The sequence below is a fragment of the Meles meles genome, chromosome 5 (assembly GCF_922984935.1).
Source record: "Meles meles chromosome 5, mMelMel3.1 paternal haplotype, whole genome shotgun sequence".
Lineage (NCBI taxonomy): Eukaryota > Metazoa > Chordata > Mammalia > Carnivora > Mustelidae > Meles > Meles meles.
In genome coordinates this window covers 133,741,797-133,769,170 of record NC_060070.1, presented here as the reverse complement: position 1 = coordinate 133,769,170, position 27,374 = coordinate 133,741,797, and the positions used below count along the sequence as shown (strand labels likewise).

Below are 27,374 nucleotides of genomic sequence, written 5' to 3'. Positions count from 1 at the left end.
GTCCCTTTGAGGTCTGAAGTAACTGGCCGTCCTTGCTGAGGAACATGGTGCTCCTCCTTCCACTCTAACTGGCCCTTGGTTCCTGACAATGGAAGGCAAAGCATCTGGTGTTCCCGGAGATGCTGAACCGAGAGCTTTAGGCAGAGCCTGGGGCTTGGGGGTGGGGGACGGGGAGTGACAAAGAAGAGAGTTAAAACTCACCCAAGAGCCACCAACTTTTGATGGATTTTATGATGGATGCATAAATCAAGCAAGATGTGAACTTTAAATTGATTGCAACATGTTACCTTATCGCTGCGTTCTCTGATTAATTTCTGGTCTGATCTTATCTTGTGTTTCCCAAGATGCTTCTGAGGGCTTTCATGTCCACAGCCTAAATCACACTTTCTTTTCTCCTGCCAGTATTCCATGTTCCCAGAGCGCGTAGAGCTGGGGAAGTGTTTTATACAGTGCACAACTTACTGCTCTGGGAGCCTCTCCCTTGCCGAGAGCAAATTCCTCAGGGTGCGAAAGAAAAATCTGATTCCACTGAGGTCTTCTTGCTTTTTTTCATATAGCTTTAATCTCAGCAATCAATTCAAGGCCTTGGTTTATCTTGATGTATTCATTCACCCACTTTTTCACTTTATATCTAATTTTATCCCGTAGTTAAGTCTTAAAATTTCAATATCACCTTGAGTGTTATCAGGTTTTTCTTCATACCAAAGACTCAGAAATACTCATCTGCTTATGTAGCTTTATCTCGCTCTATTTTTTTTTTTTCCCTTGAGGTACTGTGATTAGTCAGGATCCTGACAGAGAGAAGATGACTGAATTGAAAAGAATATGAATAAGGCACTTTGGGCAGAGGTAAAAGAAGCAACACAGGAGCCTTGAGCTCCCGAGGGCTGAGGGGCCATGAGGGGCGGGGATAGGGTTGTCAGAGCCCGAGGAGAAATGTACCAGGGGAGGCTCCCATAGGATGGTAGCCGCATGACAATGGAGCCACCAACAGCCCTTTGGAGAGACAGGGAGGGAGCAGAGAGAATGAACACCCCAACTGCGTCCCCTCCCACTTTTTGGATTCCTCGTGGTGACTCTGATGGGAGTGTGGATGATCCAGTCCCTAGCACAGAGAAGCGTGGAGAATTGATCTGGACAGAGGTGGGAATGAAGCATGAACAATAAGTAACAGCAACCTCGTCTTTACTCTTGGCTATCGAAATTCTCATTAGATTATCAATGGTGATGAACACACAGGAATGTATGCCAATATTCTATTCTTGTTATGATGAAATCAATTAATGCTCTTCCTGGAGATACGTATGCATTTTTTTTGTTTGTTTTGTTCCTGTTGTTGTTTAGTTTTTGGAAACTTCCCTTTCTCCTTCTTGATCAGTCTTGTATCCCTGTATAGAGTGGACGACTGTCTTTAAAAGCCCTAATGCCCATATAAGGAATGTACTAGAAATGTTAATTCTCAGCCCCTGCCCTACGTCTACTGAACCAGAAACGCTGGGGTGGGGCCCATGGGTCTGTGTTAACAAGCCCTCCAGGGACTCTGACGCATGCTCAAGTTTGAGAAGCACAGGGCAAGAAGTTGTACAGAACATCTCTGCAGCTGCTCTCACACCACACCTTTTTGTTCCGCGTGTTGCTGTGGCAACTGGCTGTGCCCAGGTGTAGCCTGACCACACCTCACTTCAGCTGCACGGCAGATACCTTCTCTGCCTCTGGGCTTCTCTTCCACTGCAGGGCGGCGTAACTGGGGGAGCCTGCTCAGCTCTTCCTGGGCATGTGCAAACCTGGAAATGCTAAGGACTTCATGAATAGTCCTGGGGCAGCCTTGGACGGTGGAGGTGGGGAACCTGCTGTTCCATGGTCTTGGGGTGAAGGTGCCTTCTGTATGGCTCCTCAGTAGTTTGCAGTGGGACTGAGCTCCATTTTCCTGAAGTACTACCAAGCTCAGTAATACACCTTTGGTTTGGCTTTCCCTCTTCCGGATCACTTTCTAAGATAACTACCCGCATGCAAACCCTTGTCTCAGGCTCTGCTTCTTGGAGGAATCCAAGCTAAGACAAATGTTCTTTCCTTACCCTCCATCAATATTTTACTCATCTTTAAGGACCATTTTCAAAGTTATCTATCGCTCATAAACCACTGTCTTCCCAATTAGAGTCTGATACTCCCTCCGTTTGCTTCACACTGCTTATTTTTACCATCACAGCGGTGGCTGTAATCTGTCTGGCAATATGGTTTTTATGTAGCTCTCTGTCTCCCTAGTGAGACTAGTGTTCTTGAGGTCAGGGACAGTGTCTATTCATTCAAGGAATACTCCCCCCACCTTCTCCTGGCAGATTTTTGGATTGCGCCGAGCACAATAAATGTTGGTTGAATTTAATAGACTGCCAGAGTCCTGTCTGATGGCTTTTAAAGTCACATTGTAATATTCTCAGTGTGTCTGACTTTGGATAGTGTTCTCTTTTACTGTTACAATCTTCAAGTTATGAGCTTTCTCTTTTAGCTGTTTTCAGTGCAGCTGTTGCTCAAAGAGGAGGTCTGATGGATCGTGACTGTTCAGCCAAGGCCTGCTTCCTATGAGGATACACAGGGTCCCATGTTCAGAAGGGTTCCACACTCTGACAATGCTTGGCTATTGCTATCTCGAACTTCTTAACAATTTTATCTTTGTAGTTGCGTTCTCTGAGTGAAGTCCAAAGGACATTGGAATGTACGTGTGAGTGGAGGAGATACATGTAATATACATATCTACCCTTCCCTGGGGCCCCACCATGTGTAGCTCATGACACGCCATGAGCACAGAATCCCAGATGACCCATGACACAGGCGAATCAAGCAACACTTAAAATGAGCCTAAGGCAAGTGTGTGATGTCTATGACCAAGTAAACTGGGAAGAGGAAGGTAAGTAAGGACAGGATGTGGGGAGGGAGGGAAAGAGGACACACTTTCCAGGTAGAATTGGAATGTGCTTCCAGTGCAGAAAGAAGGCCATGGTGTTCCAAGAAACACCAGCAACCAGGAACCCCATCATACTCTGTCTCACTCATGTCATTCCCTGTATTAGCTCACCACTCTGGCTGAAAATGATGATGGAGAAGAATAGGGACAGGTAGGGTAACCCAAGAGCTCCTTTCTTGTTTGGTCTTTCCTTCCTTTCAATATGCTGAAGATAGAAAGTGCTGGTAGAAGGTGCACATAACAAGAGGTGCAATAAACTTGGTTTGGTTCATTTTATTCAGTGTTTCCATTGTTCCAATAAGAATAAAAATATGTGAACTATATGATATTGTAAAATACCAGTTGTACGATTTTAATGATTCTGCGTACCCATGGAATGTTGTTATGTTTGCATGGAAAATGATCACAGTGCACGATAAAGATGACTGGGAATGTTTAAATATATTCATACATGGGGATGCCTCGGTGGCTCAGTCATGGAGATCTGACTTTTGATTTTGGCTCAGGTCATGGTCTCAGGGTCGTGACATCGAGCCCTGTGTCGGGAACCATGCTGGGCATGGAGGCTGCTTGGGATTCTCTCACTCCCTCTCCCTCTGCCCCTCTTCCCCCACAGCACACGCACTCTCTCTCTCTCAAAATAAATAAATATATACCTCTATGTATACATAAATATATTCATACATGAAGCATTCAAAAAGAAATGAAAAATAAAAGAAAATGAAAAGTTTTTGTGTAATGAGCCACCCTTTATGTGTGTGTTTCAAGCATGTAAAATAAAATTCTTTAATAAGTAAGAAGAAATATGAGGAAGGTGAACTGCTTCTATTCTCAGAACATGCCAGGCTTTGGGAATACAAAGATAAAAGCCATGGTCCTTACCCAAGGACTTCACAGATTAGCAGGGGATTCAGACAATCAACTCAACAATCAGAGAAGAGGGTGGTGAGAGCTGTGGGCATCCAGATGCTTGGGGGTCAGGAACAAAGAGCACAGGCATCTCAGTGGGAGTCAGGATGCTGACACACGGAGCCCTGGACACTGGCTACCCTCCACCATGGCGCTTGGCACACAGTAGGTATGCAGTCATCAGAGGAATGAATCTGATTCAGCGTAGTTTTCTGGAAGAGGTGACTTCTTAACCGGAAGTTGAGTAGCTGGGCTTGTCGACACCTCTGTTGCTCCATTAACCTCCAAATATCGTGATGAGGTTGTGGTTGAAGTTACCTAAGAGTCCAAGGTGGAATGCAATTTCCCCTCTAGGGAAATTGTTATATCCAACATCAGTAGGAAAAGGAAACTTTGGGGCCCATTCCCGCCTTAGGCGTTCCTCTTCTCCTTCCCCTTCTTCTCCTCCTCCTCCTCCCCTCTCCTCCACCTTCTCTTCTTCTTTCTTCTTCTTCTTCTAAAGATTTTATTTATTTATTTGTCAGAGAGTGTGAGAGCGAGCGAGCATGAGAGCACAAGCAGGAGGAGTGGCAGGCAGAGGGAGGAGCAGGCTCCCCGCTGAGCAGAGAGCCGGACATGGGACTCAATCCCAGGACCCGGGGATCATGACCTGAGCTGAAGGCAGATTCTTAACCAACTGAGCCACCCAGGTGTCCCTAGGCATTATTCTTAATCACATGGGCAAGGTTTAATTTTATATTATACATTTAATGGCTAAGAATTAGAAGAGTCTTTGTGTATTTCATCCCCCAGACAAAATATTTTCCCTTTCCTTACATTTCATAAATCCATCCACATACCCTGTTCTTTTTGCCTATGTACCTCATATTTCTTTGCAGAACACACAATAGCCTTCATCCCTGAAAGCTTTGTTCAACAAGGCCCCCCTCAGGTGTCTCCAGAAGTCCTGGAAGATGATAAATGGTGATGACCGCCATTCACAGAACTTCCAGAGCAAATGCTCCGCCTGACCTACCACATGGCTCTTCTGCTTGGTGTCACCATGGTTCCTGTGGTCATTAGGCTGGGAGTTTCTTGAGAGCTGGTTTGGTGGTTCCAGCCACCCTGGGACCCAGCCCAGTGCCTGGAACATAGAAGGAACCCAATGAATGAGGTTGGTTGAATGAATGACCTCATACCATCCGACTGTTCCCAACCTTCTTTAATTATGGTCTTTGGTACCTCAATTCTTTATCTTATTTATTACTATTTTTTTGGATACTTTTTAATACAGAACATACACACACGTGCCCAGGCTCACCCTTCCTCTCCCCTCCCCTCAAATATACACACTGGCTTTATATACCCACAACAGAACTCGACAGCAGGATTTAGCTGGGACACTCACACTTGTTGGGACAGTTCACAAAAACAGAAAAAGGATGATGGATGACTTCGTCCCGGCTCTTGCGCATTTCAGCAGGATGGAATCTCTTGGTGGTGTCTGATTTCAGAGCACACCTGTGGACCTAGTGACAGCCTGTGCTCCTGAGTAGGTTTGGGAAAGCACTTATTTATTATAAAGCTAAAATTAAACTACACGTTTTTACATGTTGCAGAGCGGCCGCCGCTGATGCAAAACTTTGTCAACACGGAACTTTTCACACCTCGGGTTCCAGCTTCAGTAAGTGGATTACCTGGTTAAAACTGGTGCTGGTTTTTGGCATTGAAAATCAACGAACTAACTCGGGGAAGCTCAAAGTCATGGCCCTTTAGCTTTCTTTGAGTTAAAAATCCTTTCATTTTAAGAGAATTGGGGTCATGTCTCCTCTTTCCTTCTTTCTTTCTTTTTTTTTTTTCTACTTCTCTTTTTTGATACACTTCTGAGTTTCCTTGTTCCAGATAGGACTCCCAGATCAAAGGAGAAACTGACAAGTTCTATGGCAGCGAGGTGACCATCTTGCCCGGAGCAGCTGGGAAGCGCCCTGTTCTGGGATGTGCAAGGCGAATCACATCACCCTCCTCTCTGTGATGCTAAATATAACAGTCTTGGTTTCCTAGCCACCAGCTCTGCTGCCCATGGGGCTGGGCAGCCTATGCCTCCCTTTGTCTGCCAGCGATCTCATCGCTTTCTTCACCAACTGAACGTCCTGCTCACAGCGAAACGCCCTGGATGAGCCCCTGTGAAACTGCTCCCTGGCCCAGACCCTTCCCACTGCAACACTCCTGTTGAGAACAGCCCTCTGTGCACAGCTTTTCATAGGATCCACATTTGCAGGGCTGGACAAAGACATCTCTCAGTCCTTACCATTACAGAGACAGCTCTGGTCTCCAAAGTGAGGTGAAAACTAGAATGTAGGCACCAGATTTAAAAAAGAAAAAGTGCTAATTGAAATGGAAAGCTTAAAGTTAATAAGACCCTCACACCATGGAGAAGATGAGCTTGATGCGGGAAAGCCATCAATTGTAATGAGGCCTACCTGCTGTCATGATTATTGGTATTATTATTACTTTATAACCATTTAGGCATTTAGTTATTATAAGATATGTTTATATACATGATTGTTGATCTTTAATCAAAAGTAGGTACTGTAGTCTTTTACAGATGAGGAAACAGAAGCTTCTAGAAGTTACGTGATCCTGTACAAGGGTAGCCAGCTAGCAGACAGAGAGCTGGGACGGAGAAAATAAATCTAGGGATGCATCACACACTTTTATTACTGATGAAATGAAGGTATTTGCTGAGATATCTTTACAAAGCACCTGATTGAAGAGGAGACTCATAACAGATATTGCAGGGCACCTGGTTGGCTCAGTCAGTTAAATGTCTGCCTTCAGCTCAGGTCATGATCCCAGGGTCCTGAGATCCAGCCCCATGTTGGGCTCCCTGTTCAGCAGGAAGCCCGCTTCTCTCTCTTCACTCCTCCTGCTCATGTTCCCTCTCTCACTCTCTCTCTGTCAAATAAATAAATAAAATCTTAAAAAAAAAACAAATATTGCATACACATGTTACAATGCACAAAACTGTTATAAATACAAGTAGTAAGGCAGTGAGCCTCTTGGGATCTAGCAAGGGAGAATGATGCTAAGAATTGGTAACTATTTCCACGCCAGTCAAAGGAGAAAGGCATTGCGTTTAGTGAACAAGACCATCCAGGTCATTAAAAAAATCTATTCTTCACTGGGGAAGAGATTTTTCATCACCCCCTAATGCAACTACCTAATGTATTCTACCAGATGAAGCAAGGTCTGGGGTCATTCAATCCCTTTTGCTTGGTCTGGTGAACTCGACAAACATGGTGATTAATTCTGTTTCCTTAGTACCTAGCAGCTGGAGAGGGGTGGGGTGCTATGGATGTTGGACTAGAAAATTGTCTTCATTGGAAAAGTGTGTCTTTTGCTTTACATTTAAATTGCTCGCTGTTAGGTTAGTAAATCAGGCTCTCGTCTTGGTGAACTTGGTTAGCTTGAATCCGTTCTCCAGCCCCAACTTGCTTCGGGTGAGCTCGATCTGAGTTTCTACAAGACCGATCCCTTAAACCCATGATGGTCACGCCAAATGCAGCTTTCTGAGGGTCCCAGCTGGATCTACCGGCTCCCTTCCATTACTGGGCATGAAAATAAATCTGATTAGATGGTCCACTGAAACAGCCTTCCTCACCAGTAGCAACTTAGATGTGAACGGACACGGAGGTCCTGTACGTGGCCACCTAAGCCAGCAGTGAGCTTATGCCCTCAAAACGCATTCACTTTGGATGGCTCTAATTGGTAAGGATTTTTTCCTTCTCTATTGAGCTGAACTTTTTCTGCCCACCTGTTCATTTCTCTGTAGTTGCACAGACCACATCTACTTCATCTACACGGAAACACGCTTTGAATGTTAGACTTGCGGCAATGATACACAAAATGGAACTTTTTTTAACAAAAAAGTTTCTCTTCTCCTTGACCATTGAAGGACTGCTCAGTTTAAGAGAAAAACTTGGTTGGGTGAGTTTTGTACTGTAGGCAGTTAAGTCCAACCGAAACAAGCGCCGAGTTTATAAAGTGTTTTAATCTCCCACTGCCTGGCGTCTGTCAAGAAAGGTGAAGGTTCTGAGATTTTTGCCTACTTGGATGCTGGCGGCAACTTTTGAGACCTCTGGGTTAGAGACAACGGACAACGTAATACTCACGGCAACAGCAGGAACCAAAGTACTATCTTTTTCTCGTGTGGATTCTCCAAGCCACAGTTCCCCCGGGTGGGCAAACTGACCCAGAAAACACCTCTACCCTTTCAAGGTCGGGAAACCCCAATCTTTTACAACAGGCCATGAGCAACACTGCAATCTTTTCCTGGAGAAGGCTTTATCCTTATCATGCTGGACAGTCAACAAACCAGCCCTGCGACCCAGAGAGAGACGCCACCTCTCTCTTTCAGGTCTGTTCTCTATGCAGACATCCTGGGAAAGGGGTGTCTTTCCCAGACATCATTGGGAGAAGAGGGGGTCACTGCCTCTGCCTGCAAGATGGGCAGAAACCCAAGAGGCTGGTGGAGAATCGTGGCCCAATGGCAGCCCCCTCCGACTCCTGTTTTGCCTCTTCCTTTATTGATTCCTTTAGTTCTCTGCTAGGTCTTACTTACAACTGCCTCTCCCAGGTCCTTTCCATTCATGGCTGAAACGACTATTTTGCCTCTGAAGAATGCTGATCGGAAGAATTGGATTTCTGTCAATGCATGGATTTCTGTCAATGCATGTCAATACACGGAAAGTGTATTACAGACTATAGAAAAACTAGAAGTTCTAGAGGAGAAAAGATGACATAACGTGAGGAAAAGTCAGGTGAGAGGCTTGGATGAGACTTTGCAACATTTTTCGTAGACCAAAGACTGAGGTCCAGGCTATTGTTCTTACTGTCCCCCAACCAAAAACAAAACAAACAAACAAAACAAACAAACAAACAAACAAACCCCCCCCAACCACCCATGAGAAAAAGGAGAGACAATTTGAATAAGGAATATGGTAATCGGGTAAATGCACATTCAGGCAATGAGAAATCTTTCATATATTGGTAAAAATGTGAAAGACTGTTCATAGTCAGCCGTGGGAAATAGAAATAAACAGTTTCATAGTGGCTGGGGGTCCTTTAAATTGACACCATCTTTTGGCAGGCTACTTCTCCACTGAATTCATGACAACGCTAACTTAATATTGTTCATAATAGTGAAATTCTGGGGTAAACATAAAAAGCCATCGATAGAATGGTTAAACACGATATATCCATGTTATGGAATATAGGCATGCCATTTTTAAGTGGCTGCAGACGAGTTTATTTATTGATTTTAAAGGATCCCTAAGAAATACTGTTAGTTAATAAAGTTGCGGAGCAACACTTAGGCTATGATCACACAAATATATACAGATACATGTCTGCATGCCTGTCTATTATGTTTACATCGATTTGAATATATTAAGAGGATCAAAGGATAAACACGTAAACTGCCAATCATCATTAGCTCTGGGAGGAGAATAAAATAGGGGTTGGGAGGATGGGGACATCAGAGTCGACTTTTGCTTTGAATTCACTATTCTCCAGTGTTACATTGTTTTAAATAAATATGTCACCATGTTGCTTGTGTGATGAAAATGGAGCAGGACAAATGGTCCTGTAGTAAAGAAAACTTGGTTGTCCTGGGCTAGTCATGTCATTAAGAGCTCCTTAACCAGCAGCATAACTCTAGTGGAAAAAACAAGCGGAATGTTAGAGCCGCCAGGGTGGAGGAAGAAGGAAGATTTTCATGAACTCCTCCCATTTTGGGATAACACCTGCTCTTTGGTGCTCTGTCCGTTCTAGTAAAAGGGAGAGAGAGAAACATGGACTGAATTCAAGAGATCAAAGACGATTTAAGAGCTAGACGTTGAGACATGGTGAGAGCAGGATGCACTAATTCCACGGGCCCGGGGAAGACAAAGAAGAGATACAATGCTCTCATGGACCCTCAGTGGCCTGGGGAGAAAGGCACCCCCTAAAGGATCTGCCACAGGGAATACCTAGCACTGGTTCTCAAGTGAGGTTCCCGGACAAGCAGCATTATCATCACCAGGGAACCCAGAGGCATGCACGTTATCCAACCCCATCCCAAACCGACTGAATCTGAAATTCTGTAGGCAGGACCCAGCGATGTTTTGACAGGCTTTCCAGGGAATTTGAATGTGTGCTAAAGTTTGACAAGCACCACCTGAGACCAGGGGTTCTCAAAATTTAAAACACCTCTATCTCACTGGGGGAGCTGGTTAGGCAGCACATTCAGACTCCACAGGGATGGACGGGCGCCCGAGACTCTGCATTTCTCCCAGGCTCCCTGGTGAGGCCATGCTCCCGTGGCTCCAACCAGTGGAGTAACTTGAGAAGGCAGAGGGAGCGTGTGTTCAACAATGGGAGGGCTTCCCGAGGAAATAGTCGGGGAGGATACAGACCTCGTCAGCATTTTATTTCATTTCTCTTTCAGGGCCATGGGCAAGACTAACGCTGCTTTCTTGGAGGGCTTGTTGTCTGGGCTGGTGTGGATGCTTTCAGCAACAGTACCGTGTTTGTATCTCTGTGGCATGCCTCCTGAAAGTTCCAAACATTCGCTGCCACTCCTGACTTTGTGTGAACAGTTCCTCTTTCCAGATGGAGAAGCTGAGGCTGATACCCAGAGCTGTTTGTGTTCCAACCAAGGTCATAGAGACCTGGGACAGCCCTGGCTGTTGAGGCCTCTGGACCTGGCTAGAGCTCTACCCACAGGCTCCTTATCCCTCTCCCTGTGGCCAGTGGGAAGTGGTGAGTGAGCTAGGAGATTAACACGCCGTGGCTCCCTAGTAAAACCCAGAGCCGCTGACTCTCCGGGCTCGCTGGTGAATCACAGGGAGCTTTAACCTCCTTTCCGTCAGAAAGTATTTATTTAAAACCCCTTGGCTAACTCACCCAGTAAGCTGGCCTGTCATACACCGTCACATGGGATGGAAACTGGCAATTAAATTTAGCAACCCACCTCGGCAAATCCAGACCGAGATGTTTACAGGCTAGCCCATGAGGAGCCAGGAGCTTGTGCTCCTAAATCAAGAGGTTTCCAGAGAAAGTGAAGTCAGGCTCGGTGGGTTATGCTGAATTATGGGCACCTGTTCCCATCTATAACTTGATAGCAAGACTCAGACCGCCAAGAATGCCTGCTCTGCATGCAGCCTGATGGAGGGCTGGCCGCCTCACTGCCGGGCGTGGCGGGGAGATGCAAAAGGGAGGCTTTTGCTCCAAGGATGGCTTGTTTGATTACCTACTCTGGGGGCTGAGACAGACAACAGTAACCAAAGAATAAATGTCATTTTTCCCAAGGCCCCCCCCCCACCAAATAAAATGAAATAAAAGGAAAAGCACAGCGATTGCAATATTGAGCAACTCAAGTAGATTTTTGTGATGGTCAATGGCAAGGTGAGCCTATTAAGTGGGGAGTTTTCTGGTTCATAGGATGCTATCGTGATTAGAGCCTAGATTCATTGCTACAGACCTACCTGAGGTCCAGGAAGATTTTCTCTTAAAAGGCTCTACCTTCTGGAAAACGCCTGGGGTGAAAACGAGCAAAAGTGGAATTTGTGTGTCTTTCTGGATCTGGTGGCAGGTGTTGGGATGTCACATGAGAAGAGACGCCTCTTATTTTAACAGAAGCCTTGCTTTCGGGGTGGCTGGGAGGGTGACTGTCAGAGCGAGGTGAGCAGAAGGCCCATGCGCGAGCCAGACTTTAGTCCCCTCTTTTCCAATGGCTGACGTGCCTGGTGAAGGACACCGGCCCAGCTTCTGTAAGAGCTTGTCTTTGACAGGAGCCCAGGTCTGTTGGAGGGATGGAGAGGACCCAGGCAACCGGAGGGAAAGGTGGCGGGTGCCACTCTCCATCTGCGTGAAAGCATTCCGCCGGCCAGGTGCAGAGAAACATGTTGGAGCTTCAGTACACCCACATCTGTTCTCCCACGTTACACAACAGCACCTTACAGAGGAGGGCACGGGACTTCAGGTGTCGTCAGCTGGGCCCAGAGGGGAGCAAAAGGCCCGCTGATAATGGGAGCTACCCCAGATGAGAGCGAGGGGGCGTGGCTTCTTATTCAAACCATCCTGGTGAATTTCCAGTCCCAGCGAATGATGCTGGAAAGCATCAAAGCCTTCAAGACTGATAAAACCTAGGTTTGTAGAGCCCGAGCCCCTCACAGAACGATTCCCTAAGCTGTGTGTTCCTATCCACCTTTTCCATTGTAGCTCCTTTCCTTATCTCTGCTTTCTCTCTTTTTCTTTACCTCCCTCTCTCCTTTTGTTTGTTCTTCCAGTCCTTTCTAGGCCTAATGCCAAAGAGCCATGTTCTTGAGCTATACCGGGGCCCTTGGGCTTAGGAGGTTAAGTGGTCCCCTATGGCTCAGTTCAAGCGGCTGGGGCCTGACGCTACTGGCCTTGAAACTGATTCCAGGTTGACTTGCTGTGCTGGTCACTGTGTATTTTCAGTGCCTTGGTGTCTCTCTCTGTCCAGCATGGCTGGAAGTCCCTCCCCTTCCTTCACCAGGATGGTCTGAAGGACTAGCGAGGTCGGGTATGAGATCAGGACTCAGGAAGGGCACGGTGTGAATGCTGGGCTTTGCCATCACTGGGCATTTCTGTGCACAATGGTTACCTTTCATGGTGCTCCAGCTGGCCTTCCTAGTCACGTCTTCCTCGTCTTGTAGAGCAGGTTGCATCCCAAGAATGGTGCTTGGCTCAAGGTCACACAAGGTTGGGCACCTCAGCTCAGCTGAAACAAAGAGCAATTGAGTTCCTACCCTATGCTCAGCCCATTGGACCACAGTGACCTCTGTTCTCTGTACCTGGAAGCCCAGCCCTGGTGGAGGAAATAGTGTTCCTGCTTCTCCAGGTGGTGTGGAAACTAGTAAGCCGCCTCCTCCTCCCCCTGGCTGGGTTGAATCCAGCTCCGTCTGTGTCTGGTCCACATCTTACGCCTGCTTAGTACGGGCCGCTCCTTGCAGAGAGACAGCATGGAGCAGAGGTGTCTATGGTGGGGGGTTCCTGGTCTGGCAAGGGGAGAGCCAGAGGACACAAAATCCACTTTGGGGGTTCAGAGTGATGGGCTGGATCGGGAAGGGAGATTTAGCACCTAATTAAAATTGTTTCTTTTCTCTTTAACTCACATCCTTTGCATACGGGGCATCTAAAGCAGAAATGCCAGAACAGAACCAAAAAAGTGGGGGAAAAAAATCCCCTCGGAGTCTGGGATGATTGCAACAGCCGTGGCTGGATTAGTTGGTCTTTTGCCTGGATTCTGCTGCCCTGCTTTGGATTGCAACATTCTGTTTTACAAACTACATCTCCCAGGCTCCCTCGCTGCCTGGCTTCCAGCTGGGTTCAGCCCAAGGGGGTTCAGTGAAGGAGGATAAGTCAGAGCCCTGGAGGAAGGGACAGGCTGGGGTGTTTCCTCCATCTCACTCTGAGCCGGCCAGGATCTCTAACAGCCGTGCTCTGTGCGGGCACCCTTGTTGGACGGACCCTTTCCAGGGTTCCCCCCCTGCCAGACTGCCCAGAGTTCAGGTGCAGGTAATGGTCCCTTTCCAAACGTAAGGTACATGGAATCTTCTGTTACTTCAGTCTGGGATTGGGTTTTCAGTTCTTCCAGCATCTCTGTAACCACTGCCCCCACATTACATTTCCTCTGTTAGACTTCCTGACTGGACGCCATTTCCCTAACTCATCAGATGAGGAGTCTGGGGCCCAGGGGAGCCACGGGCCTGCCTCTGGAACCTGGATCAGTGGAAGCACTGGAACCCAGTCCCCAAGCTCCTCCCCGGATACCTGTGGGTGAGCCTCCTCGTGAAGGGGGCCCTTGGGGTCCGAGCCCAAACTGGGCCACATTTTACTGGTAAGGAGAAACCCAGAAATAAAGCTGAAATTGCTAATCGGTGCACAGAAACGAGCCAAATACTCTAATTAGCCAGAAAGGACCTTCCTTTTTTTATTTTGATTTATTATTATTTTTTAAAAGATTTCATTTATTTGAGAGAAAGAGTTAGTGAGAGAGAGCGCAAGCTGGGGAAGACATAAGGGGAGAGGAAGGAACAGACTCCCTGCAGAGCAGGGAGCCTGTGGTAGGATTCGATCCTAGGACCCCGGGATCATGACCTGAGCTGAAGGCAGACTGTTAAGCAATTGAGCCACCCCGGCACCCAAAGGACCTTCCTTTAAAGTCAGCTTAAAAAAAAAAAAAAAGGAAAGAAAAGAAAAGGAAAGATGGGGTGCCTGGGTGGCTCAGTGGGTTGAGCCTCTGCCTTCAGCTCAGGTCATGATCTCAGGGTCCTAGGATCAAGCCCCGCATTGGGCTCTCTGCTCAGCGGGGATCCTGCTTCCCCCTCTCTCTCTGCCTGCCTCTCTGCCTCCTTGTGATCTTTCTCTCTCTGTCAAATAAATAAATAAATAAAATTAAAAAAAAAAAAGAAAAGATAAAAAGAGAAACTTGGTGTCAAGGTATTAAAGAAAGAGGGGGATCTTATTTCTGCTTTCTATTTGCCTCTTTGGCCTTTGACGGGGAGCTACGGGCTGGGGATCTTCTTTTGAAGAGAAACAGATACCCCTCAACCCTTTTCTGGGAGGGCTGGACGCTGGTGGGGGGCACCCATATCTCGGCCAGAGCACCTTCTTCGTTGCGCATAGTTGACACACAATGTTACATAGGTTTCAGGTACAACGAGGTGATCTGAGAAGTTTCTGTGTTCCTCTGTGCTCACCGCCAATGTGACTATCTGTCCCCACACAATGCTGTAACAGCATCTTTGACTCTGTTCCCCGTGCTGTGCCTTTTATTCCCATGACTTATTCCTTCCACAACTGGAACTCTCTATCTCCCGCTGCCTTCACGCACTTCGCCCATCCCCCACCCCTCCATGTCCAGAGCATCTTGCAATGACTTCTTTGGGGCCTGGGAGCCTGACCCTGGTCACAGCCAGGCCCCAGCTCCCCACAGCCTGCGTTGGAGTTGGGCTGCCACCAGCCCGGTCCGCATCAGACTCCAGCCCAGCACCTGCTTCGACCCCCTTCCCCCCTCAACGCTGGCCCCACACCCGCCCTTCCCGAGGGCGCTCTGTGGTCAGCAGTGCCAGCAGAGCCCTGGAGGGGGCCCCCTCCCTGACAACCGCCCTGTGACTCACGCACTATTCAGAGGTCCCTGACCCGGAGCTGCCTGCTGCCTGCAGCTACCGGAAAGGTTTGGCTCTGGCCACACAGGCGTATCTGAAGGGATTTGTGACCCAAGAGATTTTTTCTTTTTTTTTTTTTAACTTTCTTTTTAATTGTGGTAAAATACACATAACATAAAATTTGCCATCTTAACTGTTTCTTGGGAGTCAAGTTCAGTGGCATGAAGTACGGCCACATATGTGGAGCCCAGCCATCCCCTCTACCCATCCCCAGAACGTCTTCATCTTCCCAGACTGCAGCGTGGCACCCACTGTCGGCCAACTCCTCATTCTCCCTGCCCCCCACCCAGCCCCTGGCAGCCTCCCTTCTACTTTCTGTCTTCGTGAACTTGACTTCCCTGGGGACCTCATGTAGGGGGACTGTCCTTTGTGACTGGCTTAGGTCACTGAACACGATGGCCTCCAGCTTCATCCCTGGGTCAGAACTTCCTTTCTGAGGCTGAAGAATATTCCACTGTGCGTCTAGGCCATGTTTTGTGTATCCATTCATCCACTTGGGTGGCTCTGACCTTTCAGCTACTGGGAATAACGCTGCTGTGAACGTGGGTGGGAGCAGGGGGCAACGATCTGTGGGAGACCCTGCTTTCAATTCTCCTGTGTTCATACTCAGAAGTGAAGTTGCTGGATCCTACGGTACTTCTGGTTTTAATTTTTTGAGGAACCTCCATTTGGTTTCCCACAGCTGAGTTATTCTGCTTTTCCACCAACAGTACACAAGGGATCCCTTCACTCCATATCCTTGCCATCGCTTGTTGTCTTTTTTTCCCCCCACACCTCTATCCAGCCTAATGGGTATGAAGTGTCTTTTACCTTTATCATTCATATTTTATTTTATTTATTTTTTTAAGATTATTTATTTATTTATTTGACAGAGAGAGACCACAAGTAGGCAGAGAGGCAGGCAGAGAGAGAGATAGAGGGAAGCAGGCTCCCTGCTGAGCAGAGAGCCCGATGCAGGACTCGATCCCAGGACCCTGAGATCATGACCTGAGCCGAAGGCAGCAGCTTAACCCACGGAGCCACCCAGGTGCCCCGCTTTTATCATTCATATTTTAAAAAGTGGGTTCTATATGTGGAATAAAAATTTCAACATCAATTTTCCTCTTCCCAATCTCAGTGTCTCTGTTTGTAGAGATGATCACTGTTTCCGCCCCAAAGAATGCTTCTGGAGTTGGTCTATGCACAGATAAGCAGATGCATACATACTTTTTAAAACAAACAACAAGTGGAGCACCTGGGTGGCTCAGTGGGTTGAACCTCTGCCTTCAGCTCGGGTCATGATCTCAGGATCCTGGGATTGAGCCCTGCATTGGGCTCCCTGCTCAGGGGGGAGCCTGCCTCCCCGCCAACCTCTCTCTGTCTGCCTCTCTGCCTCCTTGTGATCTCTGTCTGTCGAATAATAAAAATAAATAAATAAATAAATAAAACAAGCAAAAGCATAGATTACATATTATTTTACATTACTTTTTTTTTAAGTGAACGCGGCATTTTTCACATAACATAACATTCCATAACTGTATCTACAAGTGACAAGAGATTTAAATCTGTATAGGACACTGAAACTGTAATGAAAGTCCTCGTCCTTCCAACCTAATACAGAAAGTTTGGACTTTTGGAAGATAACACACACACACACACAAATCTTAAAAAAAAAAAAAGTCCTTCTTTGTTAAGCTGTTCCCTCTGCTTAACTTTTATGCTAATGCTCTGAGGACAAGGGCGTTTCTATGTTTTGGACATAACACACACACACACACACTGGGGCAGCAAGCACCCTGTCATCAGACACATTAATATTTCTGCAGCAATAGATAAAGATAAATTACACCAAGTGGGATAAAGATTCTAAATAGCCAGGCATTGGTCATGATCAGGTTTTGCCACCAAATGCATTTGAAAAGCTTTCAGTTTTCAGAGATTGTTGAATTCCAGAATTGCAGATAAGAGATTGCAGGCTTGTAGTATTTAAGGAGTGCCAAATCCTGGATTGGAAGCTTCCCCCCGGCCCCCACCCCCGAAAGATTTTATTTATTTGACACAGAGGAGAGAGAGAGCAGGATCACGGTAGGCAGAGCGACAGGCAGAAGAAGAGGGAGGGCGGTTCCCCATTGAGCAAGGGACCTGATGTGGGACTCCATTCCAGGACCCTGAGATCATGACCTGGGCTGAAGGCAGATGCTTAACCCACTGAGCCACCCAGGCACCCCTGGATTGGAAGCTTTTTTCATCTTACGTTTGCTACTCACAATAACCTCACAAGATAGAAACTTTACTGGTGGGGAAACTGAGGCATGGGGACAGAAAGTAATTTGCCCAAGTAGGTGCCCACGCTGGGACTGGAACCCAGGTCTGTCTGATCCCCATGCCCGGGCTCATCCCGCTGTGTCCCAGGGGATGACATACCCTTGTCTGGTGTAATTATCAATAGTGCTGCTTCCCTCTCAAAAGAGCTGGGTCTTGGGATATATGTTATATGGTCACCTCCATGGTACTCTGCTATGCCTTGGTGACCGGAGCTTTCTGGAGCTTAAAACAGCCTTTACACTTCACTGGACTGGACTGTCTGTTTTGTTAGCACTTTATAGCTTATCAAGAAGGGGAGTTCTTCCTTTTCCTTGAAGACTTCCCTGATTTCTAAAACCTTGGAGGAGCTCATGGTCCACGTCACACTACTTACCTCTTCATTCGGTGGGATGATGTGTTCTCTCTAATTTAAATTAAAAAAAAAAAAGTTGTGGTAAAATACACCAAGCCAAATTTACCATTTGCACTGTTTTCTCAGTGTGCAGGTCAGGGGCATTAAACACATTCACATATTGTGCAACCGTCACCAATGTCCTTCTCTAGAACTTTCTCATCTTGCAAAATTGAAACTGTGCCTGTTAAACGCTGAACCCTCCCTCTCCCTCAGCCCCTGGCAACCAGCCTTCTACTTTCTTCCTCTGTGAATCTGACGACTCTAGGGACCTAGCATAGTTGGAATCATCCAGAATTTGTCCTGATTGGACTGTTTAAATTCACTTAGCACCATGTGCTTAAGGCTCCTCTATGTTGTAGCATGTGTTAGAAAGCCCTTCCTTGGGGCGCCTGGGTGGCTTCATGAGTTGAGCATCTGACTCTTGATTTTGGCTCAGGCCATGATCTCAGGGTCCTGGGATCAGGTGCTGAGTCGGGCTCTGTGCTCATCATTGAGTCTGCTTGAGACTCCCTCCCTCTCTCTCTCTCCCTCTACCCCTCCTCACCTTGCATGCACACATTTTTTTCCCCCTCTCTCTCTCAAAATAAATAAAATCCTTAAAAAAAAGATTTTATTTACTTATTTGTCAGAGAGAGAGAGCAAGAGAGAGTGAGCACAAGCAGGGGGAGTGGCAGGCAGAGGGAGAAACAGGCTCCCTGTTGAGCAAGGAGCCCGATTCCGGACTCGATCCCAGGACCCTGGGATCATGACCTGAGCCCAAGGCAGATGCTTAACTGACTGAGCCACCCGGTGTCCTAAAAATAAATAAATAAAATCTAAAAAAAAAAAAAGAACGTTCTTCCTTGTTAAGCTGTTCCCTCTGCTTAAGTTTTTGGTTAATGCTCTGTGGACTAGGGCATCCTGGGGGCTGTGGGTTGTTTGATGGCTCAGTCAGTATCAGCGGGTGCATGATGTGCAGACGAGAAGCGTTTCGGACTGCAGCTGCCCTGGGAGAGAGGCCGGAGGCTGGCAGACCAGGAGGGCCCCACACGTTCCGTGGCCTGGTGGCATTTGTGTCTGTTAACCACGCCTGGGCTTTAGTTTCGGCCGTAGGTTAATGGTTGACTTATTACGTGGAATCAAGGGGCAGATGTTGCTGTTTTCTCATCAGTCCAGCAGCGGCGTCGCCCTTCGATCAGGGTGTGTGTGTGTGTGTGTGTGTGTGTGTGTGTGTGAGAGAGAGAGAGAGTGGGAGCTGAGAGCGTGCAACAGTGAGTGTATGTGTGAGTGTGTGGAAATGTGTGAGCAGGTAAGAGTATGTGCGAGTGTGAATATGGGTGAGTGTGCAAGAACGTGTATGAGTGTGACTGTGTGTGCATGAGAACACGTGTGAGTGTGTGCATGAGTGCGTGAGGAAGTGCCAGGGGGTCACTCCGCAGCCACAGGCTAGAATGGGGACGAGGCCTAGTCTCTCTTTCCACTCACCCTGCTTCAAGAGAAGCGCTGGTTTCGAGAAATTATGGATAAGCTCCGTTCTAGATTTGAGACCCTAACTGGGCTTCTTTGGTTCTACATGGAAAGAGGAAAGTCTTGAGCTTCTTTCTTTCACTTTTTATGTGTGTTCTCATCAAAGGACAGGGGGAGGAAGATGCTGGCACTGCGTCTGTGAGGTCTTTGGTCTTTTAGGGCCAAGACAGTCCTTCCTCAGACCCAGGTCCCACTCTCCTGCAGGGCAACCCCCGTCCCACGTGCCCTGTGGCACGTGTTCAGGTTAGGGCTGTTGTCATCCTGCTTTACTGCTCTGGAAAGGGAGGCACAGACAGCGTGTGATCGCAGCGTCAAATAGCAGCGGTCTCGCTTTATGGAGGAGGCTTGCTCGGGACCCCATGTGGGGTTGAGTGTAGACTTTCCCGCCTGGGAGGGATCCTGGTCTGTCTGGCTCAGGAAGAGGCTATGAGGTGTCTGCTCCATCAGAAGCCTGGGTCTGGCGTCCTCCCCCTTCAGACAGAGCCCAGTTTTGGCCGTGCGGCCTGCTTTCCTCTCCTACCGCATTTGGCTCACTCAGCAAGAAGGTACGGAGAGAAGGAGCCCCACAGGGTGGTCTGGCCAGGCCTGCCAGCGCACGGCCCCAGCCTCACTTGGCCTCATTTGGGAATTTGGGTGAGGGGAGGGCTGGTTTGCTGCGAGAGTGGCCTGGAGTCTAGCTGGGGCTGGTGACCCCGAAACTGTTCCAGCTGTCAGGCCGTGTCAGTGCAGGCCCAGACATCCCCCTAATGCTGCTACAGCTCCTCAGAGCTCTGAAGCTCTGGTCAGCACCAGGAGCACTGCCCATTTGGAAGCTTCCATGGCATGAACGGGAAGCAGAGACTCTGGGGTGGAGGCGGTGGCTGTCTGCGTTCATCATCCAGGGACAATTCTCTGCTTGTCACTGAGCTCCTGTGAGTGACTGAAAACCAATGGGAAGCGGGCACAGATTGGACAAGCCACACGAACCAATCCCGACGAGGGTACCGCCACCTCTGAGATGCCACATTCTGACACACCCACCTGCCCGCCCTGGGGGTCGCAGGACACAGGATCTGCAGACAGACTTCTCGGAAATGCATGTGGGGTCTTTGTCAGTCAGTCCTGAACCTGTCACCAATCCGGCACAGATCAGAACTAGGAAGGTTTGTGTGTGCATGTGTGTCTCTGTGTGTCTCAGTTTATGTGTGTATGTATGCCTGTGTGTGCATGTTTGTGTATATGCATGCATATGTGTGTGCCTGTGTTTCTCTGCGTGTACAAATGTATTATGTGTAGATGTCTGTTTACGTATGTGTGTACGTGTGCCTGTGTGTATGTATGTGTGGGTGTATGTATGTCTATGTGTATGTGTCTGCCCATGTATGTATGTGTGTGTTTGTGTGTTCCCATGTGTATTTGTATGTCCCTGTGTGTATGCAGACTGTGTGTGCATGTGTTTGTATGTAGAGAGTGTGTATGTGTGTGTATGTACATAGTGTGTGCGGGTATGTGTGTATGTCTGTAGAGAGAGTGTGTGTACCTGTGTGCATGTAGAGTGTGTCCGTGTGTATAGAGTGTGTGTGACTGTGTGTGTAAAGAGTATGTGTGTGTCCGTGTGTGTGTGTGTGTGCGTGGCACTGTGTAGGTTCCAGCCATCCCTCGGCTATTGGGCAGAAGCCCTGCTCGGCGGATCTGCTCGCGGCCCCGCAGGATCTGGGCTGCAGAACAGGCTGGGGGATGGTGGAAGCCCGGGGCTGTCCGGCTGGGAGCTCCGGGGCAGGTGAAGCAGCCCGGGCCTGCTGTGTGCAGCCTGAGAGAGGAGGTGTGGGAGGAGGGGAGGGCGGGCTGGGTGCATGGGGTTGGCAGGGCAGGGGCAGGAGCCCAGGCTGTGGGCGGGTGGGCCCTGAGGCTGGGGCTGGGGCAGACGGCCCCTTCCGTCCCCACGCAAGCTGCTTTTGAACCCTGCACAGCCCAGAATGGATCCAAGACGAGCAGACAGTCTGGTTTTGCTCCTTCGGTTGCTCTATTTTAAAATCCCTGGTGCACTTACCTCTAACCACCCGCCTCCTTACCTTGCGCGCGCGGGCAGCGGGGGAGAGCTCGTCCGCGGCTAGGCCTGCTCTCGCAATTCTGGAGGCCGATTGTGGGCCACAAGGCACAGAGGGGCCCGCCGCGTTGCTGTCGTACTACCTGCCCCGTGAGGTCTCCCCGGCTGGCTGGTGGGGGCTGGCGCTGGGCCCGGTCCCGCTCGCCGCTGCCCCTTCAGCGCCCCTCTGCCCTCTGCCTCCTGGCCGGGCTCCTACCTATGGGCGGTGGGGCCGGGGAAGACGAGGTAGGCCTGGGTCCAAGGCTGTCATGTGCCCCTGGACCGGTGGGTCTCCAGAGCTCCCTTGCACAATGTTTCCTGTGAGCGTTTTCGCCAGGGGCTTGCCAACTGTCAGGTCTGCACATGACCTTTAAAACTGTTGAAAGGGAGCCACTTCTGGAGAATGTGGCTTCCTCCTGCTGCCTGTCCACGGCTCAAGGACATGCCTGCCTGCCTCCCTGCCAAGGCCGGCCGCCCACCCCTGGGGAAGTAAGCCGGACACGGAGCCCATTGCTTGGTCCCTTGGGATCTGGTTTTACTGTCTTTGTATTATTATTGCTATGTCACCTCGGCTGGCTTCTGCGCGTCTGCTAGTGAATCTAGGATCTCCTCATCTCTGGGAAGACCCAGAAGCCACACGCTGTTCTCTGGCAACTGTCCCCACCACACCCCCCCGACCCCCGCAGCCCGACACCCTCTGATTCTCAGCCCAGCTCCCTGAGCTGCCTTTCCGCAGCCTTATCTGCCTTGGAGAGGCTGCCAGTGGGAGGGAGAACGCGGAGCATCACCGAGGGGACCTGGAAGAGGAGGGGGAAAAAGCAGCCTGTGGGCGACAGGTGAAGGGAGCCGAGGAGAAAGAGTTCAGTCATTGCTGTTGCTGTAAAGGCGTGGGTGTGAGGAATCCCTAAATTCAAGGCCCAGGGAGAGTTTTCTCCCCGCATCATTCCAATTTTGTTGTTCTTCCCTGGACCGCGGCACAACTTTGCACTGAGTTCTTGGGGTCTTTCAGAATGAAAATAGAGAGGTCCTCCTAGGTGGACCCACTGTCCGCCTGTTCCCCTGGGGGTGTCCGCTGAGCGAGGGGCTCCTCCCCCATCCCCCAGTCACAGCCAGTTAACCCCTAGTTCTCCTGGCTCTATCTCTGCCTCACTCCTGCATTCCCTTCCCCTTCTCTCCATTACCCCCAATTCAGGAGTCAGTGACCTCCAGCCTGCTGGGTGGGTCTGGCTTATACATAAAGTCCTGTTGGAGAATAGCGACGCCCCTTCATTGGCAAACTCCACCTTGCTGCTTTTTGGCTGCCGTTGCAGAGTGGAACACGCCCCTGGTGTTTACTCTCTGGCCCTTCACAGGAAACGTTGCCAGCCCCGCCCTAATTCATCCTTATCTTCTTTCAGTGGGATTATTGAACCATCTTTGCAACGGCTGTCACTGTCCCCTCTCTGGTTCCCCGTCCAATCCGTTTTCTACCCTCCCATGTTCCTAAAGTAACCATCTGCTGACCGCACTTTTTTCATTTGCTTCTTTGGCTCCTCGAGCTTGCTGGATGGATTTTGAACACCTTCTCGTGGTTTGCTGGATTCTTCCACCTGGTCTGAGCCCTCCTTTTGCTCTGACGCCACGTTGGACTACGTGTGACTTCTAACGCACTGCGTTCCCCAGGCACCTGGGCCTTCCTCCCAGGGTCGAGTTGTTTCCTCTTCCTGGAATGACCTTTCTCTCTGCTTCTCTCCCGGCCTGCTCTCATTCCACAGTTCTCAGGAAAACCTCTCAACTTTTCAAAACTGGATTAGAGGCCTTTTCTGTGTGCTTTCCTGGCTTTCCAGAATTCTTCCTTATAAGACATACCATGTTTATTGACACTGCACATTCATTCATGCATTCATTCTCTCTCTGTATCAGTCACTTGACTAAGAGGTCTAGATTTAGGAAAAAAAAATCTGGGGACGCCTGGGTGGCTCAATCCATTAAGCATCTGCCTTGGGCTCAGGTCATGATCCTGGAGTCCAGGGATCGAGTCCTGCATTGGGCTCCTTGCTTAGCAGGGAGCCTGCATCTCCCTTTGCCTGCAGCTTTCCCTGCTTGTGCTCTCTCTCTGACAAATAAAGAAATAAAATCTTTAAAAATATTTTTCAAAGAATTAAATAACTAAATAACTCATTAAATAAATAAAATAACCCAAAGCTCCCTGATGGTCTCACACACTAGTGGAGGAAATAGAAATGAAACGAGTTGAAGGAGGCTAGGGAATATTAGAGAGGAGGAGACCCGAAGGTGAAAAACGTAAGCAGGCAGGAGGAAATGAAATACTCTGGGAGTGTTGACATTGTAGATGAGGTGACCAGAGACGGCCTCATCGTGAAGGGGGTTTTGGGTAAAGGCTTGAAGGAAGGGAGGGACCATGTAGGTATTTGGGGAAGAGCATTCTAGACCAAGAAATGTGAATACAAAGATGGAAGGCAAGAGGTAACTGTGGGGAGGGCAGTGGGGGTCCTGAAAATGGCCTTGGCCTTTATTTAAGAGCCCATATAGAGTGCTGAGCGGAGGAGTGGCATGGTGTGACTTGAGTCATAATAGAGTCATCCTGGTTGTACTCTTACTTTCCACCAGGCAGAGAAGGTCCTTGAGGACATGTGTTGTGCCTGTTGATTTTTATTCTCAGACAACAGCATCTGGCTCATAGAGTACCACAGTAGGTGATTTACAAATGGACGATGAATGAACGAATCTACGAACGAATCTACGAATCTCCCGGCAGGCTGGGTCCTGACTCCTAAGGGCTTGGGAAGTCTTCTCACTGTTGAAGGAAAGCTCTGGTAGCAGCAGCTGTCAAAAGCCAAGTCCCTGGGGCTCTTTGTTGGCTGCTTGGATGTCACTATGGCAGCAACACATATCCAAACCAGTTTTCCTTGTTGCTGCAGAAAGGGCTGCTTAATGGATCAATGTCACCCAGAGGGAGGATTTCAGGGGTGTATCGTATAGCACTGACCTTGGCCCTGCCCTGTGCAATGTTCTGCTCAGGGACAGAGATGAAGCCACAGAGAGTTATTACCCACATTACAGATGGAGGTGGGAGGGATAGATGATTTGTGGATGGATAGACTCAGGATTTAGAACTATCTCTGTAGGTTCAAGCCAAGAGACCCTATCCATAAGAGAAGGTAAATAGGGAGCCATATAAGGTTCTACATCAAAGCCAAAAAATCAACTGTGAAAATCAAATTGGGGGTATGTAGGTTTAGTAGGTGATAAACACCACCTGAGTGAAAAGTGTAAAGCCATCGTCAAAAATCCTAAAGCAATCTGAGAAGCCATTCTAGAAGTATATTCATGGATACCAATTATCTGAGAGTTGTAATCCTCCTCTGACTATGCAAGGCCACACCCAGGACTTCACGTCCAGGCCTGGATTAGACACCTAATGAGTGCTGTGAGCACACTGGGAAGGTGACAGAAGAGGCATGTTGGGAGCACAGGGGCACTTGGAGGAGTCTAGGAGTCGGGCTCGATAGCTTTCTTCAAACATCTGAATTGTCAGGGCAGCAGGGTTTAGTTTTGAGAGTTACTCTGAATCGCCTTAAGCAGTTGGCATAGGGCCAGTTGGACGTGAGCTGGACTGATGGAACCATTTTCCAAACGTCAGATGGGTGGCCTCAGACCCCTTTTTATGCGGGGGAGGCAAGGGGAATGACCAGTGGACAGGAAGACTAAAAGCATCGAAGAAGCACTTTTACTAGATAATGTAAAAACCCCCTTTCACACTGGGATTCCATGATTTTATGCCATACTGTGTGTGGTAGAATTTGCTAGTTATTCCTTTATATCCACCTTGAACTTCTTCCTTAGTACTAAAACCTAGTATTTTTAGCATGACTTTCTATGGAACAAGGGCTGCTCTCCCCAAACTTGCTTGGAACTAGGTGTGGCCAGGAGGTAAAACTGTGGACATTGAACTAAAAGTAGAAATATCATGATCAACTTCTGGGAAAAAGTAGTAAAAAAAGGGGGGTACACTCTAATTTTCACTTCTTTCTTGCCATAGCCTGGAATGTGGATGTGGTAGCTGGAGCATGGTAGACATTTTCGGCTCTAAGGCAGAAGCTCTACGTTGATAAGGAGGCTGGGCTCCTGAAGTTTGTGGCCATGGTTACAACTCCAGTCGGCTTCCCTGTCTTCTTTACTATGGGAGACGTATCAACTTGTATTCATAACAAATCAGTTATCTTAGGTGTTCTGAAATATATGAACCCATTCATAACTAATCTACCATGGACCACTCACACACAATCACACATGAGAAGGAATACTATTGAAAGGAAGGACATGGACTCTCCAGTTGAGCTGATTGCTTCAAATTCCAGTTCCACAGCTTGCTCGCTGTGTGACAAGTTTCTTAACCTCTCTGCACCTCAGTTTCCAAACTCATAAACTGGGAATACTAATAACAATAACTGTGCAGTGTTTGTTTTTAGAAAGGGTTAAATGAGAGAATAAATGTCAAAACAGAACAGTGATTGACATATAGTAAATATTTGATGTATATTAGCTATTATTATTATTATATACACAAAGTCCACATGTTTGTTTGTTCATACTTTGTCTCTCTATATTGAGTAACTATAGAGCTGTACTAAGTATGTTTTCTCTTATTTACTTGCTCATTTGATAGCTTTCATTAGTATCACAGTGTAAGAACATCCAAAATGTAGTTTATGTATCCATATTCAAGATTTTTATCTTAAGCTCGTGCTTTAAGACATGAGCTTAAGGAATGAATTGTGTCTAGAAGAGTGGGTCATTAGGGTTCGCTGTGTGTTCTGAAATTATTCACTGTTTGGGTTTCTAATTTTTAGATACAAATACAGATTTCATAGTGGTAAGCACTAATTGTTACCTAGAAAAAACATTTACTTCTCTGCTGGAAGCTGTCTTCCAGAGTTTCTTAAGAAACCCAAGTTTGAATGCTGTTTATTTATTCATGGGAGTATAGAGGGTGAACAAAGAGGGATCGATGCCCTCAAGATGCTCCCAGCTAATAGAGAAAGCAGATGTACTTCCTGTAGCTCTCTGGACATGCCTCTTCTTCTGTCTGGGTTCTTGAGCCGTGGGTGTCAGGAGGTGAGTAAGAGTTTGCCAGGAAGGAAAGGTAGGGCAACACTTCTGGGAATTTATCCCCCAGAGGAGCCTGCACACGTATGGAAGAATATACATACGTGGTTATTCATGGCAGCATTGCTTATAGGAGTGGAATTCTAGAACCCACATGTCGGTCTGGAGAAGGTTGGATAATCTATGGCCCTCCCCACAGTGAAATATTATATAGCTGGAAACAGAGAGGGTTTGCTGTCTGCACTGCTGGGAAAACCTCTCTGGAATATACTGTTAGGTGAAGAAGGGGAAAAAAAAAAAAAAACAAGGAGCATTGAGCATATACCGTTGGCTACATTTTATTTAAGGAAAGCGGAGGGGAGGGAGAGAGAGTATATATCCATATTTCCTGTATCTGCAGAAAGATCGGAAAGATAAACAAAGAATTAATGAAATCAATCCTCAATAAAATCAGTAAAATAAAATAATCAGAATAAAATAATATAAATCAATAAAATAAAATAATCATACCCCAGTAGGGAGGGGGGTGAGTAGTTGGAGAGGAGAGGACCAGGTCAGAGTGTGAGCAAGGCTTCTCGATCATTCTTTATCATTTTGATTTTTGAACTGTGTAAATATATTATCTACTCTAATAAATAAAAGGAAATGTAACAAGAAGAACATTCTCAGCAGAGAACAGCATGTGCAGAGAGGTTCAGAGACATGCAATAGAAACTACTGGAAAACAAAGTTCTCCCTAACTTTAACCTAAAGTCCCCCTGGCGGGGCTTCCAGAACTGTTTGCATGTCTTTGTTTTTTATTTCTGGATACCTACTGGAATATAAGTTCCTTAAAAGTGTGGGACTTTGTGGGTCTTGTTCACAACCAGATACAAATTACAAATTATTGGGGACTATGTGAGATCTTTTGTTCAC

General features: G+C 47.7%; 2 long non-coding RNA genes across 2 annotated transcripts in view; one reads left to right on the top strand and one right to left on the bottom strand.

The window, feature by feature from the left end:
• The window catches only part of LOC123942705, a 36,536-nt gene extending 29,881 nt beyond the window's left edge, over positions 1-6,655 (top strand). Inside the window, exons 3-4 of the long non-coding RNA XR_006818461.1 lie at positions 5,467-5,531; positions 5,750-6,655. This is a non-coding gene — a long non-coding RNA (uncharacterized LOC123942705). The remainder of the gene's footprint in view (positions 1-5,466; positions 5,532-5,749) is intronic.
• On the bottom strand, positions 4,550-21,559 carry LOC123942704. Its single transcript, XR_006818460.1, has 3 exons — positions 21,315-21,559; positions 12,516-12,632; positions 4,550-4,991 (listed from the first exon to the last, which is right to left on the bottom strand). It is a non-coding gene; the product is annotated as an uncharacterized LOC123942704 (long non-coding RNA).
• Positions 21,560-27,374: the final 5,815 nt, after the last annotated feature.